Source organism: Grammomys surdaster, unplaced genomic scaffold (assembly GCF_004785775.1).
Source record: "Grammomys surdaster isolate TR1022 unplaced genomic scaffold, NIH_TR_1.0 351, whole genome shotgun sequence".
Lineage (NCBI taxonomy): Eukaryota > Metazoa > Chordata > Mammalia > Rodentia > Muridae > Grammomys > Grammomys surdaster.
In genome coordinates this window covers 2700651-2718979 of record NW_021604770.1, presented here as the reverse complement: position 1 = coordinate 2718979, position 18329 = coordinate 2700651, and the positions used below count along the sequence as shown (strand labels likewise).

Sequence of the window (18329 nt, the reverse complement as noted above, 5' to 3'; positions counted from 1 at the left end):
ATAGAATGCAGCTTTTCACAAAGTTCCTCTGGAATGCAGAAGAAAAGTTAATTAAAAGTAAATGAATCCCTCCAAATCAAGCAATGCAGGCATGTTGAATCTAGTTTAGCATGTGACAGCTTGGAAGGATGAAGGTTTGGATCAAGAATTACCATCTCACGTGAGTTCATCTCTGGCGGAAACAGGACAAGCCAGTTCTCGCTCTCCAGAATTGTACTGGCCTGATTTAAGAGGTAAGGTGAGAGGTTTGAGACTACCTGCCTCCCATACCTCTTTCATCAGGGGTGGTCCTAGGCTGGCTTGCCATACTGCAGTAGACATCCAGGGGCCATTGCTGTGCTCTGGGAGCTACGGAAATGGGACTAGAAATGTCAAGGGGACTGGTTCTCTAACTGCTTTCCTGTTATGGCGTCTTTCATTCCCACAAGCAATGAAAGAGGGCACTGGGCTTTTCCACACCCATATTAGGTGTCTTTTTGTTTAGACCTGTCCTAATGGATGTGGATGGTATGGATTTTTTTTTGGTTTCAGTTTAATATTCTCCAGTGGTTAAATGACATTGAGCATCTTCTCTGAACTGATGAGCCACTGATACTTTATTCTCAGGTCTTTTCAGATAATTTTAAATGTGTCTTTCATTATCTATCTATCTATCTATCTATCTATCTATCTATCTATCTATCATCTATCTATTTGGTTTTTAGTGATAGAGTTTCTCTGTGTATCCTTGGCTGTACTAGAACTAGATCTGTAGATTAGGCCGGGCTTGAACTCACAGAGATTCACCTGCCTCTGCCTCCTGAGTGCTGGGATTAAAGGCATATACCACCATTGCCCTTCTAGAGATATTTTTAAATTATCATTTAGTGCATATTATTGAGGACATAAGTCCTTCATCTCTGATTTGAAAATCTGTATTTTCTCCCGCTCTTTGGTTCATCCTCTTACCTTTATCTTGTTTGATGGTGTCATTGGAAGCATGGACATCCTCAAGTTTCTATAAGTCCAAGCCATGCCTGCTTTCTCTTCTCATGTGTGATTCTGCCATCATCTCTAAGGAATGACTAGGAAACAGAAGTCAGAATATGAAAAAAATGAAAAAGGACTGTCTAAAGGAGAGAAGGGAACTATCAAGATGGGGGCAGTAAGTACGGAGAGCACTAAGGGAGAGTGGTGCATTAGCACTAAGGATAGGAAAACACATGCATGGAAATGCCACCATGAACCCTATGGCTTTGTGTGCAAACTTAAAAACATTATTAAAATAAAACCAAAGTCTCAACAATCTTGTGTGTTTCTAAGTGCGCTGGTGTTGCACGGCCAGTTTATGATTCACTGTTGCTTCTGATACAATGATTGCACTGTGGCATGCTGTGGGGAAGGGGTCCAATGTGACTTCTAGAAATTTATTTTTAGGGCAGTTTTAGATTTGCAATATATATTCTGAAGGTCATCCAGAGTCCCATCCTCCTCTGCCTCCCAGTCTTTCCCATTCCTGTAAAACATTTGCTACAAGTGAATGAATGGAGTATGTCGAGAAGATCCAGCATGTATTTGGATTATCCTACTGATTGTATGGCGCAATTTCCCTTCTTCTCTTCTTGGATCCTGTCAAGGATACCTTTACATCCAGTTGTTTGTGCCCTTAGGGTTCCCATGGCTGTAAGAGTTTCAAAGATCTCTTTGTAATGATCTTGACAGATTTGAGGAAAAATGGTCCAGTTACATTGAATCAAAATGTATCCCTCTAATGGAATTTAACTGATATTTTTCTAGTGATTCAGTTATAACTACAAGTCTTCAGAGAAGGCCAGATGAGAAGTGACATTTTCATCCTATTATACTATACACTGCATACTATGACAACACACTATCTGACTGGATGCTGACCTTGATCACGTGGCTGAAATCATATTCTCTGTATTCCTCTACTGTAAAGTTATGCTTTGTTTCCCCACTTTCCATGTGTACTTTAAAAGGAAATCCTTTCTCGTCTTCCCAAGGTGTGGAGTGAGTATGGACAAGGTATGTCTCCTTGGGGATGAAGGGTCTTCATAAATACTTGGAAATTTCTGCATGGGATATATTTGTCACTTCTCTCTTATTTACTTATCCTAACATTACTTACATCATTCTATTCATGGATGTTTATCTTATTCTTTGAAGTTTAATCCTGTGATGCTCAGTTCTAATTATTAACTTGACATGACATAGAATCACCTGGAATGAAAGCCAAAAATGAGGAACTATCTACATCAGGTTGTTTTTGTGTATGGCAATGGGGGATTGTCTTAGTTAAGTCAAATAATATAAAAAGACCCTGCCCACTGTAGGTAGCACCATTCTCTACACAGGGGGTCCTAAACTATGAGAATGGAGAAATATACATGCATTTCACAAACAAGCAAGTAAAGTTTTGTGGGTGTGATATAAGCATCTATCAGATATGTCTGCTGGGAATTCCTTGCAGTGATAGATTGTAACCTGGAATTAGGAACTAAAGTCAATCTTTTCTCCCATAAATTGATTTTGTTAGGGCATTTTGTCACAGCAACAGAAATGAAATTAGGAAAATCTTATGCTACTTTCCTTCTCAATTTGTTCTACCTTTGGACATTTGGGATTTTTTTTCCCAGTTATATCCAGTGTGCCCTTTGGCACTACTTTCATTACTGTGTGTGTTTACCTCCTACCCATTTCCAGAATCACAATTTGTTCATTAGGAAGCCTAGGGTTCCCAGTACTGGAGCATGGGATTAGAAACCAAGATCTGGATATATAGTATACATTCATTGATACTTGGGCATTATTGCTTTAGATCCTTCTGATCGAGCAAGACAATATGTATGTGTATGAGATCATATGCACCACACACACACACACACGCACACGCACACGCACACACACTACATTATATATATGCAACATCTATATGTATATTAAGCTAAGTATGTACTGCACCATATCTTATACCTCATACAACATAAATCATTGTGTTGTCTTAGTCTCGCTTTTTATAAATCCCCTCTCCAGTTGGAAAGCCTGACCCTTTTTGTCACCTTCCACTAATATAACTGTTCAGTCTCAGGATGCAGCACTGTCAGAATTATATTCACACTGAAAAACTATCAACCAGAGTAGAGTATTCATGTATAGTTATGTTTTAATTTTAATTTACAGATTTCAATTATTTCTAAGGATGCTTAGATGAACACTATTCATTCAATTTGAGGATTTCCTTTACTTCCTAAATTATTTTTAAATAAGGATTCTTCTTTTGGTGCTGCAAAGTTTAGTCAGTATTGACAAACATATATCATCTTACACAATGGTTTCATTCTCATAAATGTAATTCCTGCACTTATCTTACCTATTCCAAGTATCACATCTTTCTCCAAACCTCTAACAGCCACCACTATTTCAAATGACTATATATAACTATTCCCTTTTTAGAATGTCACATAATCAAAATTATGTATTTCCACATTCATGTGTCATTTTTTTATTTTTAAATTTTATCTTATCATATATTACTTCCTGACTGCAATTTTCCATCCCTCCCCTCTCCTTCAGATCCATCCCCTTCTGCCTCACCTCTGTGAAGTGCAGTCCTCATAGGGACTTCAACCAGACATGGTATAACAAGCTACAATATGACTAGGCACATACCATCACATTAAGGCAATCCAGTAGGAGAAAAAGGGACCCACAAGTAGGCAAAAGAGTCAGAGATAGCCCCTGATCCCACTAACTAATTTTTTTCATTTGTTGATATTTATTTGAGGCCCATATATGCTGTTTTATTTTTATTGCTGAATAATACCCCAATGTGCAGTTATATTACAGTTTACCTTAGCTCTATCACAACTTTCCAGGCATCTTAGTTGTTTTTAGTTACTGTCAATGATGAATATCCGTGCTTTAAATATCTGCATGTGGGTTTTTGACTAGAAATACATTTTGAAGACAATTGATTGTCTATGAGTATGGTTATTACTGTGCAAATTCCACAGAACTCTGAAGCAGCATGATCATTCAACATGGATTTCTTCCTGCAGTGAATAGGATTTGCTGCTTAGCATTGTCATTAGTAATCAGCCTTGCCAGTCTGCTGGACACACTAATAGATGCGATAATACATTTATGTTGTTTGGATTTGCAATGCTTTAATTATGTATGAGGATAAGCATCTTTTCACGTGCTAACTTTGCCTAGTTTTGTCTCCTTTGGTAGAGTATCTGTTTAGACTTTTGGCTCATTTTTAAAGTATGTTATTTTCTTGGTGTTAAATCTTGAGAGTTCTTTGTAAATGTGGATACCTTTTTTAAAAAAAAATTTGATTTGTGTTCCATTCAAGATATTTTATAAATATTTTCTCCTAGCTCATGAGTTGATGTATTATTATCTTGTTTGTTTGTTTGTTTTTCTGTTTTATTCAGACAGGGTTTCTCTGTGTAGCCATGGCTGTCCTAGAACTCACTCTGTAGAGTGGGCTGGCCTTGAACTTAGAGATTCACCTGCCTCTGCCTCCCGAGTTCTGGGATTGAAGGCTTGTGCCACCACCACACTGTGATCTATTGTTATCTTAATGATGTACTTTTAAAGGAGGAAAAACTTTAATTTTAATAAGGATTAACTTATTATCTTGAAAAATTTTGTATTTTATATTTATGTGTGTGCTCTGTTTTGTAGATCTTGTGAACAGTTCATTAGATACACTTCATATTGAAGTGCAATTTTAAGTAGCATGGCTGTCACAGTTAGGTTCTGTCAACTTGACACAAACTTAGGTATACCTGGAGAAAAAGACTCTCAACTGAGGATTAGCCATGTGCACATGACTGTGGGACATTGTCTTGATTATTGATACAGGAAATCCAGCCTTCTGTGGGTGCTGCTGTCCCAGGCAGTGTGGCCTTGTGTTGTATGAGAAAGATACATGATCATGCCATAGTAAGGAAGCCAGTAAGCAGCACTCCTCTATTGTCTCTGCATAAGATCTTGCCTCAGGATTCCTGCTTGAGTTCCTGTGTTGACTCAGTGATGAACTGTAATTTGGAAGTGTTAGCCAGATAAACCCTTTCTTTCTCCAAGTTGTCTTGGGTCATGGTGTTCATCATAGCAAGGGAAATAAGCTAGGACAAAAATTGGTACCAGAGTGGGTGTTGCTGCAATGGACCTGATAATGTCTTGTTAGAGAATTGTGGAAATGTTTAGAACTTTTGAGATGGAAATAATAGTGTCTTAATTAGAGTTGATTGCTGTGAAGAGACACCGTGATCAAGGCAAGGCAACTTTTATAAAGGACAACATTTAATTGAGGCTTGAAACATAGTAACTAATAACTTGAGGTCTTTGATAGGAAATAGATTTTAATAGCATAGAATGTAGATATCTGCCCAGATATAGCGCTGATTAAGGCTTATTTTAAATATAAGGCTTGTGTGTCTGTTTTGTCTTGGAACTAAATGATCAAAGTCAGGGTAGAAACCTGGATTAAGATTAAAAATTTCCACAACATTTTGGTGCCTCAATATCTAGCAAAAACTCTAAAAAAAATTAATTTCAGACTCTCAAATGGAAAACACACATTGTTCCTTTAAGATTAAGAGGTGAAGAGAATTGGTTTCTTAGTCACTATTTGACCTGATGCTGCTTGTATTCTAATGCTAATACTGGTTTCTCAAGACCTGGTTGCCCCAAGATGAGAAAGTCTACCTGAAGACCCAAGTGACAGACCCAAGTGACTATGTGACCTTTCTCACAAGTTATTTCTGATTGGTAAGTAAAGCTGCTGACAGTCAATACCTGGGCAGAAGAGAGATAGGTGGGTTTTAGAGTCTCCTGGCCTGGGAGGCTGGAGAACCACAAAGGAAAGAAGAAGGTGAGGAGAAAGAGAAAGTTGCCATGGGTTAGGAGTCAAGAAAACATGGCCCTGAGGGCTGGCCAGTTGGAGTCAAGAGCAGGCCAGATGCAGCATAGTAAGTAATAACTTGAGGTTATCAATAGTAAATAGATTTTAATAGCATAAAAGGTAGATATCTGGTCAGCTCTAGTGCTGATTAAGGCTTATTGTAAATATAAAGATTGTGTGTGACTCTTATCTGGGAGCTAAATGATCAAAGGCAGGGTAGAAACCCTGGACTGGGATTAAAAATTTCTACAACAGGGGCTGGCTAACAGTTTCAGGGATTCAATCCATTATCATCATGGCAGGAAACATGACAGTGTCTTGGCAAACATGATGTTGGAGAAGGAGCTGAGAGTTCTACCTCTTGACCCAAAGACATGCAGGAGACTCTCTTCCACAGGCATCCAGGAGGGTCTCTTCCACACTGGGCAGAGCTTCAGCACAGGATCTCAAAGTCCGTTCCCATAGTGACATACTTGCTCCAACAAGGCCGTACCCACTACAACAAGACCACACCTCCTAATAGTGCCACTTCCCATGGGCCAACCATATTCAAACCACCACAAATACTGAGTGCACAGAGCATTATGGGTTGCTCAATGGGAGCTCAGAAGATAATGCTGAGACAAATGCATATGATGGAGGCCTGGCTTGTGACATTTCAGAGGGAAGTGAAGACTCTGTCAGGGCTATGTGATATTTTGGATTAAGGATCTATTGAAGTCAAACCTTTGCTGGGAAAAAGGATGCTGGCCAGTGGAGATTGAATAATCATCTGTGATTAATTAGAGATCAGTATCATCAAGGCAAAATCTTCTGTGAAATATTTCCTAAGAGTTAGTACACAGAAGCACATGGTGACAGGGGTTGGAATTTCTACAGTGAGGCCAATAGGGCTTGGGTGAAGGTTCAGCCTCAGTTGTACTTAAGATCTTAGAGATGCCAGGACTGTGGTATGACTACCAAGGAGAGTAGCAGATATAAAGTGAAGCTGTCCTGTGCTTATGAGACAAGCAGTGTAGGCTGTAGATGACAGAGCTGAGGGGGTGCGGCTACCCAAGCTCTTTAGAATCCAGAAGATAATGAGTTAGTTCTAGATATTGGAAACTGAGCTATTATACTGTTGGAGTGTGGTCTTGCTATGGTCTTATTTGTAACTATGCCCTGGTGATTCACTTTTGAAACAAGAAAGTATATAAGTTGCTTTTTTAATTTATTAAAACCCATAGTTAAGAGACTTTGGAGTCCAAAAATTATTTTATGTATGTGAGTATCTTGCCTGCATATATGTCTTGTACCATGTGCATGTCTGGTGCCCATGGAAACCAAAATAGTGTGATGGATGCCATGATACTGGAGTTACAGAGAGTTATATGGGTATCAGGAGTCAAACCCAGGTCCTCTGGAAAAGCAGCCAATGCCCTAAATCACTCAGCCATCTCTCCAACCCTAGAATTTAAAATTTAAAGAGAACCTGGACTTCTAAATTATTAGAATTTTTAAAAGACTGTGATAGAGAACTCTGGGAGGGGGCAACAAGAGAGGAGGGCAACATTTGGGATGTAAATAAATAGGATTATTAATTAAAAAAGAAAAAATTCATGGCATTCAACAATCCAAAAAAAAAAAAAGACTGTGAGACTGTGGTTTTAATTGCAATATTAACCTTAATTGCAATATTAATTAATATTAACTAATTAATATTACTTGCAATATTAAGCTCTTGGTGGACAAGAAATGAAAAATATATGGCTTAAAGATATGTGTTTGTGTGTCAAAGTTGATAAAGGGTTAGTTGTCATAGATTTGATCAATTTGACAGAAAACTAGAAATATCTGAGATGAAGAAACTGCAACTAAAGAATCCCTTTAATGACTTAAGACCAACATTTCTTTAAGTGCTTCTCGGGCATTAGAGATTATTCTGTGGAGAATACTCTATTTAGCTCTGTACCTCATTTTTCAATTGGATTATTTGGTTTGTTGGTGTCTGCCTTCTTGAGTTTGTTATGTATTTTGCATATTAGCCCTCAGTCTGATATAGCCCATGACCTCTTGGTCTCACTGTAGGAACTCCAACCCTCCCTGTCATGTAATGCCTTACATCATGTGCTTCCATGTGCTATTTCTTAGGAAATACTTCTCAGATTTGTAAAACTACTCTGGAAATCAATTTGGCAGTTTCTCAGAAAATTAGGAATATTTCTACCTAAAGAACAGCTGCACTACTCTTGGGCATATATTCAAAAGATGCTGCACCATCCCACGAAGACACTTGCTCTACTATGTTCATAGCAGCTTTATTTGTAATGGAAACTGGAAACAACCCAGATATTCCTAAATGCAGAATGGATGAAGAAAATATGGTACATCTACTCAATGGAATACTATGCAGATACTAAAAACAAAAACATCATGAAATTTGCAGGCAAATGGATGGAACTAGAAAATATTATCCTGAGTGAAGTAACCCAGGCCCCAAAGGACAAGCATAGTATGTACTCACTTATAAGTGAATATTATCCATGAAGTACAGGATACCCATTCTATAATCCACAGACCCAAAGAGGGCTCAAGGGAGGATGATTGGATCTCACTCAGAAGGGGAAATAAGATAGTCATTGGAGGTGGATGGAGGGAGGGAACTGGATGGGAGAAGGATGGGGAGAGGATCAGGTGTAGGGAGAGCTGGGCAGAGAGGGCTGGGAGAGTGAATGGAATTTGGTTTAAGGAGTGTTGGTGGTGGTAGTGGTGGTAGTATCTCTCGGACATGCCAGAGACCTGGAATGGGCTGGCTCCAGGTAGTCTATGAGGATAACTCTAGCTGGGGATATGGAGACTGAAGTGGCCACCTCCTATAGACAGGTAGGACTTCCAGTAGAGGGAGGGACATCAACCTATCCACAAAACCTTTGACCCAAAATTTGTCCTACCTACAAGAAGTAGAGGGACAAACATGTAACAGAGGCTGAAGGAATGGCCAACCAATGACTAGCCCAACTTGAGACCCATCCAATAGACAAGAACCAATCCATAACACTATTGATTATACTCTGTTTTGCTTGCAGATAGGAGCCATCTATAAATTTCCTCTGAGAGGCTCCACCCAGAAATTGACCAAAAGAGATGCAGAGACACACAGCCAAACATTAGATGGAGCTTGGGAGTCTTGTGGGGGAAGGACTGAGAGACCTGAAGAGGACAGGGGCTTTATAGGAAGATCAACAGAGTCAACTAATCTGGACCTTTGGGGGCTCTCAGAGACTGAACACTAACCAAAAAGCATGAAAGAGCTGGACTAAACCCTGTCCCAAACCTCCACACATATGCAGCAGATGTACAGCTTGATCTTCCTATGGATCCTCCAACAACTGGAGCAGAGGTTTACCCTGATTCTGTTGCCTCCCTGGGGATTCTCTTCTCCTAACTAGGCTGGCTTGTCTGGCCTCAGTGGAAGAGGTTGTATCTAGTCCTAAAGTGACTTAAAGTGCCAGGGTGGGTTGGTACTCAAAGGGCACCTCCCCCTTCTGAGAGACATAGGGGAGGGGAAAATCAAGGCTGGAGATATCTGTGGGCAGCAGGGAGAAGAGAGGCTGCTATCAGGATGTAAAGTGAATGAATGAATGAATGAATCAATCAATCAATCAATAAATAAATAAATACAAAAGAATCTCCTCTATAAGACTGATTCAAGGACCTGTCTTTAGGACATTTTTTTGAATGACAGTTTATGTTTAAGGGTTCACCTAACTGTGGGCAGTGACATCTCTGGGCAAATGGTCCTAGGGTTTGTAAGAAAGGTAGCCGAGCAAGCCAAGGGAAAGGAGCCAGTAAACAGTATTCCTCCATCATCTCTACTTCAGTTCCTGTCTCCAGGTTTCTGCTTGAGTTCTTTCCCTGACTTCCCACAATGACTGGCTATGATGTAGAAGCGTAGTCTAAATAACCCCTTTCCTCCTGGGGTGCTTTGGGTCACATGTTTATCATAGAAGTAGGAAGCAAACAAAGGCAATTCTTTAAAATTCAAACTCCACGTTTTCATTGTAGGTTTATAGAAAGTTCAATTTTGTATGCACCTATCATCGGTTATTAGTCTAAACAGATTTTGTGGTAGATGAATTGGGAAGACTGGAGGAAGAGTGATGATTGAGCTGAGACCTATCTAGGGGAGTAGATCTTACATATAGAACATGCTCAAGACATTTTGAAATGGAAACTTTACCTTGCCACCTACAGTCGTGAGAGTTTTCTTGGGTCTTAATATGAAAATATATAAAGTTTCTGGAGGTATAGATGATGAATATGCACAGTTCCCACATGTATCTGAGGTCCCAGGGGTTTTCCACTTTCAAGCTACACCACACTCAACTTCAGCAATGTGCGAAACATTCTCATCAAATGTTCCTATTAATTTATGACTCTGCTGATATCTACTCCAAGTAACTCAAGCTCAGCGGCTGTTTGGATTTAGGTTTGAAACTGACTGTTTACCTTACAACCTCAGCTCCAGGAAGTGTCCTTAAATAATCATTGATTTCAACATTGTTGAGTTTTTTGTATCATTGTAAGATTATGAATGTTGATTTGCAATATATTTTGTAAATTGAGCTAGACTCTTCATTTCAACTGTTTTGTCTGTATTTGGGTTTGCAGTTGTACCAGCACCATTTGATAATTTATTTCCCTTTTTTGGCACTCTTACAAAAACACTGATCCATAAATGTGAGGGATTATACCAGGTTCTCAATCCTAGTCTATTGATCTGTGCCTCCTCTATGTCTGCAGCATACTGTCTTGATTACAGTGGAATGCGGTCAGTTTTGAAGTAAAACGACTCCTCCACATCTGTCACTGCTTTCTAAGATAGGCTATTTTGATTCCTTAAGATAGCATGTCAATATTGGCAAAGAAACCAGAAGAGATTTTAAAGTTGTTTTGATTAAATCTGTCACTGAAGCAAAAAAAAAAATCTGTCTATTTCCACAGTATTAGCACCCGGACTCCTCCTTCATTCATTTCTTTCCATGTGTTTCACTTCTTTTGTTAAATGTATTTCTAAATATTTTGCTTGTGAATGAATGGTCTTATTAGTTTCATTTTTGACTCTTTATTACACTCTATAGGAATAACATTCACCTTTACTGATATTACATACAGCAATCTTGTAGACCTTTTAATTCATTTTGCTTATTGATTAAAATGTTTTTTATAATTTTATGATGCTTCATTTAAGGTGATCAATTAAAGCTTCTCTATGATGACTCAGACATTGGATTTAAGATGTGCACAAGATTGATCCATTATTATAAAAAAAAAGCATGCTCTGCCAGTGTTATTAAGATTGTAAGTGTATAGGAGTCCTATAATCAAGAAAGTGTGTGTGTGTGTGTGTGTGTGTGTGTGTGTTGTTATGGGCATGATATGTGGGTAATTACAGGTAGGAGAGAAGGCCAGAGCTGGCACTCTAGTGAGAAACCTTACAGTTTGTCTTCACCAGGGATCAGGAGGGTACATAGGAAAGAGCACATGCGAGCTAGAATAGTTTAAAGCTGCCGACAGAAAGCCAACATCTGCTTCAGGGAGTCCTTGATGACTCTGATTTCTCTGAGATGTACGGAGTGAATGACTGAGGGAACAGGTTTGCAGAGAGCGGTAACGTTTGAAATAATTATTTGGAAAACTATTTGGAACCTGGGAATTAAAGTAAGTCTTTAACACGGAAACTCTCTAATAAAAATTCTCTGCAGTCATCTTTATACAAAGGATTCTATTTAGAAAGAATAGAGAATTCTCTGGAGTCTCCTTACAGCGAATTTCCATTATTACCGAGGCAACTGCAATCGGCCCTGAATGAAGGCAGCTGTATGAAAGGTCCTTGGTGTGTTCCTACCTTCTGGTGAGTTGGCCAAGAAAGCCTAAGGAAAGTTTTAATTAAGCTTTGTGTGAGCTATTCTATATCCAAAGCCGATTCCACGTCGTTCCCCAGTAGCCCCAGTCACTTTCTGAACTCTTTATCATCTCTGAAATGTACCAGGGAGAAAATGACTTCCCTCCAGATCCCTGATGGGAACAGTAAACCTGACTCTGTGCTTGATAGACTGATCCTACCCCTGCCCCAGAGCCTAAAGAGAAACTCCTGGAATGTGTTCTTTGACTAAAACCTGAAATTCCAGCTTACATGTGAGATTCTGGAACAGATACCTTACCATCTGTTTGGTGGAAGCTAACACTGGGCAGGTAGGTTTGTGATTTTTGAATACAGAGGGGTTATGGACTGAGTATCATGATCTTTGACTCTCATTTGTACATTGAAACTCTAAGGCTTATGGAAGTGGTGCTTGTAGACAGGCCGTTGGGAGGTGGATTAGGATTAGATAAAATTCTGAAGGTGAGGATTGCACTCTCCCCACAAACACACAGAGGTAGCATGAGCTCAGACTAAGACCGAAGCTGCCTACAAGCCAACAAGTGAGACTGCAGAGTGAACACATCCATGCTGACACCTTGGTTTTAGACTTCTATTCTCTATATCCGAGAAACTAGCCTTCTTATTTTAAAGCAATCTAGTTTACAGTATTCTGAAATGGCATCTTGAGCTGAAACAGAATGTAATATTTGCTAAGTACTAGCTATGTGTCAGGCATCCTTCCTTGCTTAGTTATTGGGGCAGCGCTAGGAGACATCAAATGTTCCCAGGTCTCTAATGAGGACATAAATTCAGCATCACAGAGCTAGTAAGTGATTGATAGATACCACCACATCACCTTCCTCTCCAGAAAATCTGCAAGAACTTACTTTCTTACCAGGATTCCACATCCACCATCCTTGATTACTGACCCCTCAGACCATTGCAAAGTCCCTCTAAGCCTGTCCTATTTTAAGGTCTTAGCCTTAATTTCTTCTTCCAAATAATGATTAAAAGTAATTGTAGCTTCTGAAGTTGCCACACATGTTGTTTCTTAGAAGTTTATTTTTATTGCTTTTAATCGTGTGTGTGTGTGTCTGTGTGAATACACATAAGTGAGTGCAGCTGCCTGTAGAAGATCTCCTGGAGGTGGAATTGGAGGCAGTTGTGAGCCCGCTGACATGGGCCCTCTCCTCACACATACATACACACAGAGACACAGAGACACAAACACAGGCACAGACACATACACACACACAAACACATGCACACACACACTGTATGTGTCCTCTGGGTACAGAGAGATAACAGAGGACTCTAGTTGCTTGCAATTTTCACTATTTTGAATAAATTTGCTTTTCTAAGAAGTGAATTGAAAGTTTGTAATGGAGTTTCACCGTAACAAGACTTCAGAGGATTCTAAATTCTTTTTAAATGGAATCCATTGTATCAAGATGACTTTGGAGGGTTGTTATTAGATAGTTTCCATGTAAAAGACTTACTTTAATTTACCTTTTTCTCACTTTCTAGAGCAGAATCTCAATACTTTTATCTATGTTTTAGGTATTTATCCAGTCTCTCTAAACAAATGAAAGTGTTCATGATTATCCTTTTGCACCCGTGTGATCTGTTTAGCGGTCTCAGTCTTTGTTTTTTCACATTCCTGAGTATTTACTGAGATGACACCCAGTCAGGGTATCATGGATGCTTGAACTTCAGTGTGTGTTACAGTGTTATTATAGTCCTAGTGCCTCTAGGACAGGGTGGAGCTGGTCCCTGAGTCGGTGGCTTCCCTGAGCTGTGAGATGTGCACCCAGAACTCCTTTAGGGTTATGGTTGGGTTAGGGTTAGGGTTAGGGTTGGGGTTGGGGTTGGGGTTGGGGTTGGGGTTAGGGTTAGGGTTAGGGTTAGGGTTCTGGTTAGGGGTAGGTTAAGGTTTGGTTAGGGTTAGTGTTAGTGTTAGGGACAGTGTCATGTTCATGGTCATGGTCAAAGAAGGATATAGCCACATGAATTTCATAGCTATATCATTTTTCTGACATGGAAAGGCCTGGAGTTCCTGGAGATTTTGACTCTATCAGTTTCAGAAATCAAAATATCATATTTATCTCAGTAGTGGGTTTTATGCTTCATATTTAATGATACCATAATTATTTTGAAAACATGATCTAAATTTGAAGCCAGTATGGAGGATTAGGTGTTTTAGTAACTTCAGGTTTAGGGAAGGAGGACGATTAGCTGTGGAAGGAAGCATGCTCTAAGTGCATTGAATAGTTTATCATAATGATCTTATGGAACTCACAATAATAAAATATATAGATTGTGATAAAATAATCATTATATAATATTGACCATGTTAATCTATTCTAGTTGTATTTAGTACTTTTGTTTTGCTTAATTACCATTTCCACCATCCATCTCCAGAACTGATTCATTCTAAATGAAAAAGTCTGTATTTAATAAACATAGCTAGTCCCTGAGTACTGCTAAGCCATCTGTGTCTGAGTCTAACTTCTCCTGGAACCTCATGTAGGGGAACTTATGTGATCATTGATCTTTCATGTGTGACTTATTTTACTTAGCATTGCGTTCTTCAGATTTAGCCATTATGCAGTATATATCACTTTGAGTAGTGGATTGAATGAAAAAGGACCCCATAGGCTCACAGAGAATGGCAGTATTAGGAGGTGTGGCTTTGTTGGAGGAAATAATTATGGGGGATCCTATGGGCTTCAAAATCTCAGCTGCTCAAGCCACACCCAGTGTAGTAATCTTTTCCCATTGCCTGAGGATCTAGATTTAGAACTCTCAGCTACTTCTCTGCTACTTCAGCTAGACGATAATGGATTAAATATCTAAACTGTAAGTGAGTTCCAATTAAACATTTTTCTTTATAAGAGTTGCCATGGTCATGGTGTTTGTTCATAGCAATAAAACCCTAACACACACACACACACACACACACACACACACACACACACACACTTGCTAATTAGTTCTTCAATGAACTTTTGTGTTGTTTTTATCTATCCGCTATTATGAACAATGTTGTCTGATACTATTCTTGAGAAGATGTGAACAAATGTTTATTTATGAAGATAGGCCTCCAAGATCCCAAATATGAATACTACCAAAGTTCAACTAATGAATTTTATTGGGGTTATATAGAAGGATATGGGTAAGTAATTACTTATAGGAGCAACCGTGACTCAGAAGATAGCTGCACCACTAAAAGCCCACCTAGAATGAGTAACAAATCACAAAAGTTGAAGAACATCCTTTCCAGATAGCTCAGTTGGTCTGAGCTTCTCATAGGCAGCTCCACTTGTATCTGCTTCTTCCAGATAGCTCAGTATGCATGACAGTGACCCTCAGCAGACTTTACTGCTCATATATGCCTGGAATGGGAAGGAGCCTAGTGAATCTGGTTAGTTTCTGGGACTTCCTGAAGCTGTTTTGAGTTGTTTCCTTTCTGAGCTTAAGGAACTACCCTACAGGATGGAAATTTTCAACTCCCCTTAGAACATCCTGATGTTTAATATCGCTGTGAATATCCTGTGTCTTAAGCTATCCTTGAAGATGACAGGTTTTATTCTTGGTGGAAACTGCTCTACAACAGTGTGCAGGTATCTTTCTGAATCCCTGTCCTCAATTCTTTTGAACACATATCTGGATGTGGAATTGATAACTGGGATACTGCTGCTGTGTTTAATGCCTTTTAAGGAAATGATGCATTGCTTTCTACAACTCTTGCACATTTTGCATTCCCATAAGCCACAGATAAACATTCAAATTTCTCTGTAGTGTGTCGATACTTCACTATGTTTTTAAAAAAATGTTATCTATATTACAAAAGAAATTAAAGTTTGAAAATATTATATCACTTGCTCAAAGTAACAGAGTGAATGTGTGTAAACAGTAAGCAGTGCCATTTCAGGTTGTTCTCCTTATTGGGAAAATTAAAGAATCTGTATTCTTTGAGAGCATCTCCTATATATATTATTGATTTTGAGTTTCAGAAGAGGGTGGCTTACATACTGAGAAAATATTTCATAAAAGGAGGCACGTTTGTCTCTCAGGGTACCAAAGAAAATAAATGGCTGTATAAATATCAGGAAGGATTTAAGCTAAGTATAAACTGAGTGGTTGGTATTAGTAAGGTATTGGGAAGTGTTATCAAAAGATGTTTTGAAATAGTTCAAGATCTGAAGGATTCCGTGTCTTGAATCCTACTTTAACATAGTCTGAAGGCATGAGAAGCCATTCAGAAAATCTTTGTTGGTCATTTAAAAGCAAAGGACAAACTGGATGATTTCATAAAGAATGTTCAAATTCTCTCATTCTATACAGCATCTTTCAAATGAACTTACATCAGTGAAAAATTTATTCTTTGTGGAAATGGATAAATCTTGTTTTCTTAATCTTTTCATCCATGATCTGAAGAGTATACAGACCTTACATTCAGTTAAATTTCTTACTTTCAGTGTCTACTAACATCTCAGAAAAGATGTCCAAAATGATCTGGTTGACAAAGGGTCTTGAGCCTTTCTTTGGACAGTTTTTTTAAAAACAAATTTTACTTTGTAGTCCTGGTTCACCCATAGCTAACTAAGTAAAACAGGGTAGCTAGCCTCAAACTCACAGAGATTTGTCTATCTCTGTCTCTGAGTGCTGGGGTTAAAGTTGTGTGCCACCACATATCATTTTTTTTTTTGGTAGCCTTATTGAATTGTTTTTCCTTTTCTCCCTGTGAGAATATGAAGAAGTTATGATTTTTGGTCTGATATTAAGACAACACCAGTATGTGACATTTATGGGTTTTCGATGATGAAGTAAAGTGTGGGTGCCAGACAGCAGGCTTAAGCCTAGAAGAAAGTAATCTAGTGGGGAGTTTACGTATCTACATATTTATCTAGATTTATGTATCAGTTGTCGGTTTACATTGATCTGCAGGGAATGTTCATGTCTGCATGTGATTTATGTTCTGAAGACCGATTATGATTATTTTGGTGTTTAAATCCACACCTAGTTTTCTTGCTGTGGTAAAGGAGAAATCAGAACTGTCCATTTTTACAGTGAAAAGATTAAACAATAAATTGTTTTGAATACTAGTATGCATTCTAACCACATTAAAGACTATTTCAGGTAAATATTAAAATGAATGAAGACTCTCCTAGAAATCATTTGATGAGAAGATGATGTGCTATAGACACTAGTAAGCAATATGTATTTGAAACACCACAAAAAACTATGAAGCAAATTATTGAAAAAAGATAGCAAGAATACTACCCCTTGCCCTTGTGTTCTTTCATTCTCTGTGTCCTTGAAGTCTCTCATTGGAGGCTGTAACTTCCTAAACAGTAAGTAATACATGAAGGATTATGCCTACTGAGTCACTTAACAAGGCAACTTGAAGTATTGTAGTGGCAAATGTCCTGGCTCTTCCAAAATTTGTCATGGAGTCATGATCACACTGTCATAGTCTACTGTAGTTAGGATGCTCAGTAATTCTATTATCAGACTTGGGGGTCACAACCTGTGCCCAAAACAGTCCATCTTCAATAAGCCAATTAAGGGGAACATTAATGGTAAACACAGAAATGAGAATTTTATTCAATGTGGCCACATTAGGAACAGAGATAAAGAGATCCTGTGAACCTCCCAAGTTCATCTTCAGGATCTTAAAGTGAGATCTAAGTTTAAATCACAGGGTCATGCCTCCACCAAAAGGAGATTTTCAGACCTCATCTCCTCTCTGCCCCTGGCTCTGCTCTAATTGGTACTTAATCATACATTAAATGGTTTCCCTCTGCCATGTGCCCTTGCCATGATGGAGTGTCATCATGGGGCTTAATCCAATGAGGTTCTATGGACTAAGACTATGTACAACTATGAGCCAAAATAAACTTTTCTCTTTAAACTTTGATTTCTCTAGTATTTTCACAGAAACAGAGAGTTGACATCACACTGATGTGAGACATTCATTTCCTCCTGAGAACCACAAGGCATGAAGTTCAGATACTGAGAGCATTTAGTGAGGATTCCGTTCAATTACAACTAGTAGTGGTGACTGTTTTTTTTTTTTAAATTGAAATATCTTATTTGAAAATTGGCCAGACTTGGCCAGTACAATAGAAATCGAGGTAAATAAATAAATAAATAAATAAATAAATAAATAGGCTGCATTAATCCCTGGATGCAAGGAATTAACATTTTTAAAGTAAACATGATTTCAGATGACCCATAAGATTCTATAAAACTTACAGGACACCTTAAGATCAACCTAAACTAGGTGTTGTTAACATCAATAGAGGGAGCCAAGACCAACAGAATTCAGGCCAGCCCTTCCATGGTATGCTTTCTTATCCAATCCATGCCTGATTGCATTTCCCTCACTTATAGAAACCATCCTGCCAAGACCAATCTCTACTTCTATAGGGTAAGGGCAGCTCTAGAGGCTGTTGGTTACCCTAGTCAGGGCAGGCTCTAGAGGCTGTTGGTTACCCTAGTCAG

The 18329-nt window shown here is 38.7% G+C and overlaps 1 protein-coding gene and 1 long non-coding RNA gene across 2 annotated transcripts in view; both read left to right on the top strand.

Annotated features, from left to right (window-relative positions):
• Tdrd15 (tudor domain containing 15) overlaps positions 1–18329 on the top strand; it is a gene marked incomplete at its 3' end in the record, with an annotated part of 62416 nt that overhangs the window by 6634 nt on the left and 37453 nt on the right.
• On the top strand, positions 191–8284 carry LOC114631105. Its single transcript, XR_003712906.1, has 4 exons — positions 191–233; positions 1777–2025; positions 5689–5781; positions 8045–8284. It is a non-coding gene; the product is annotated as an uncharacterized LOC114631105 (long non-coding RNA).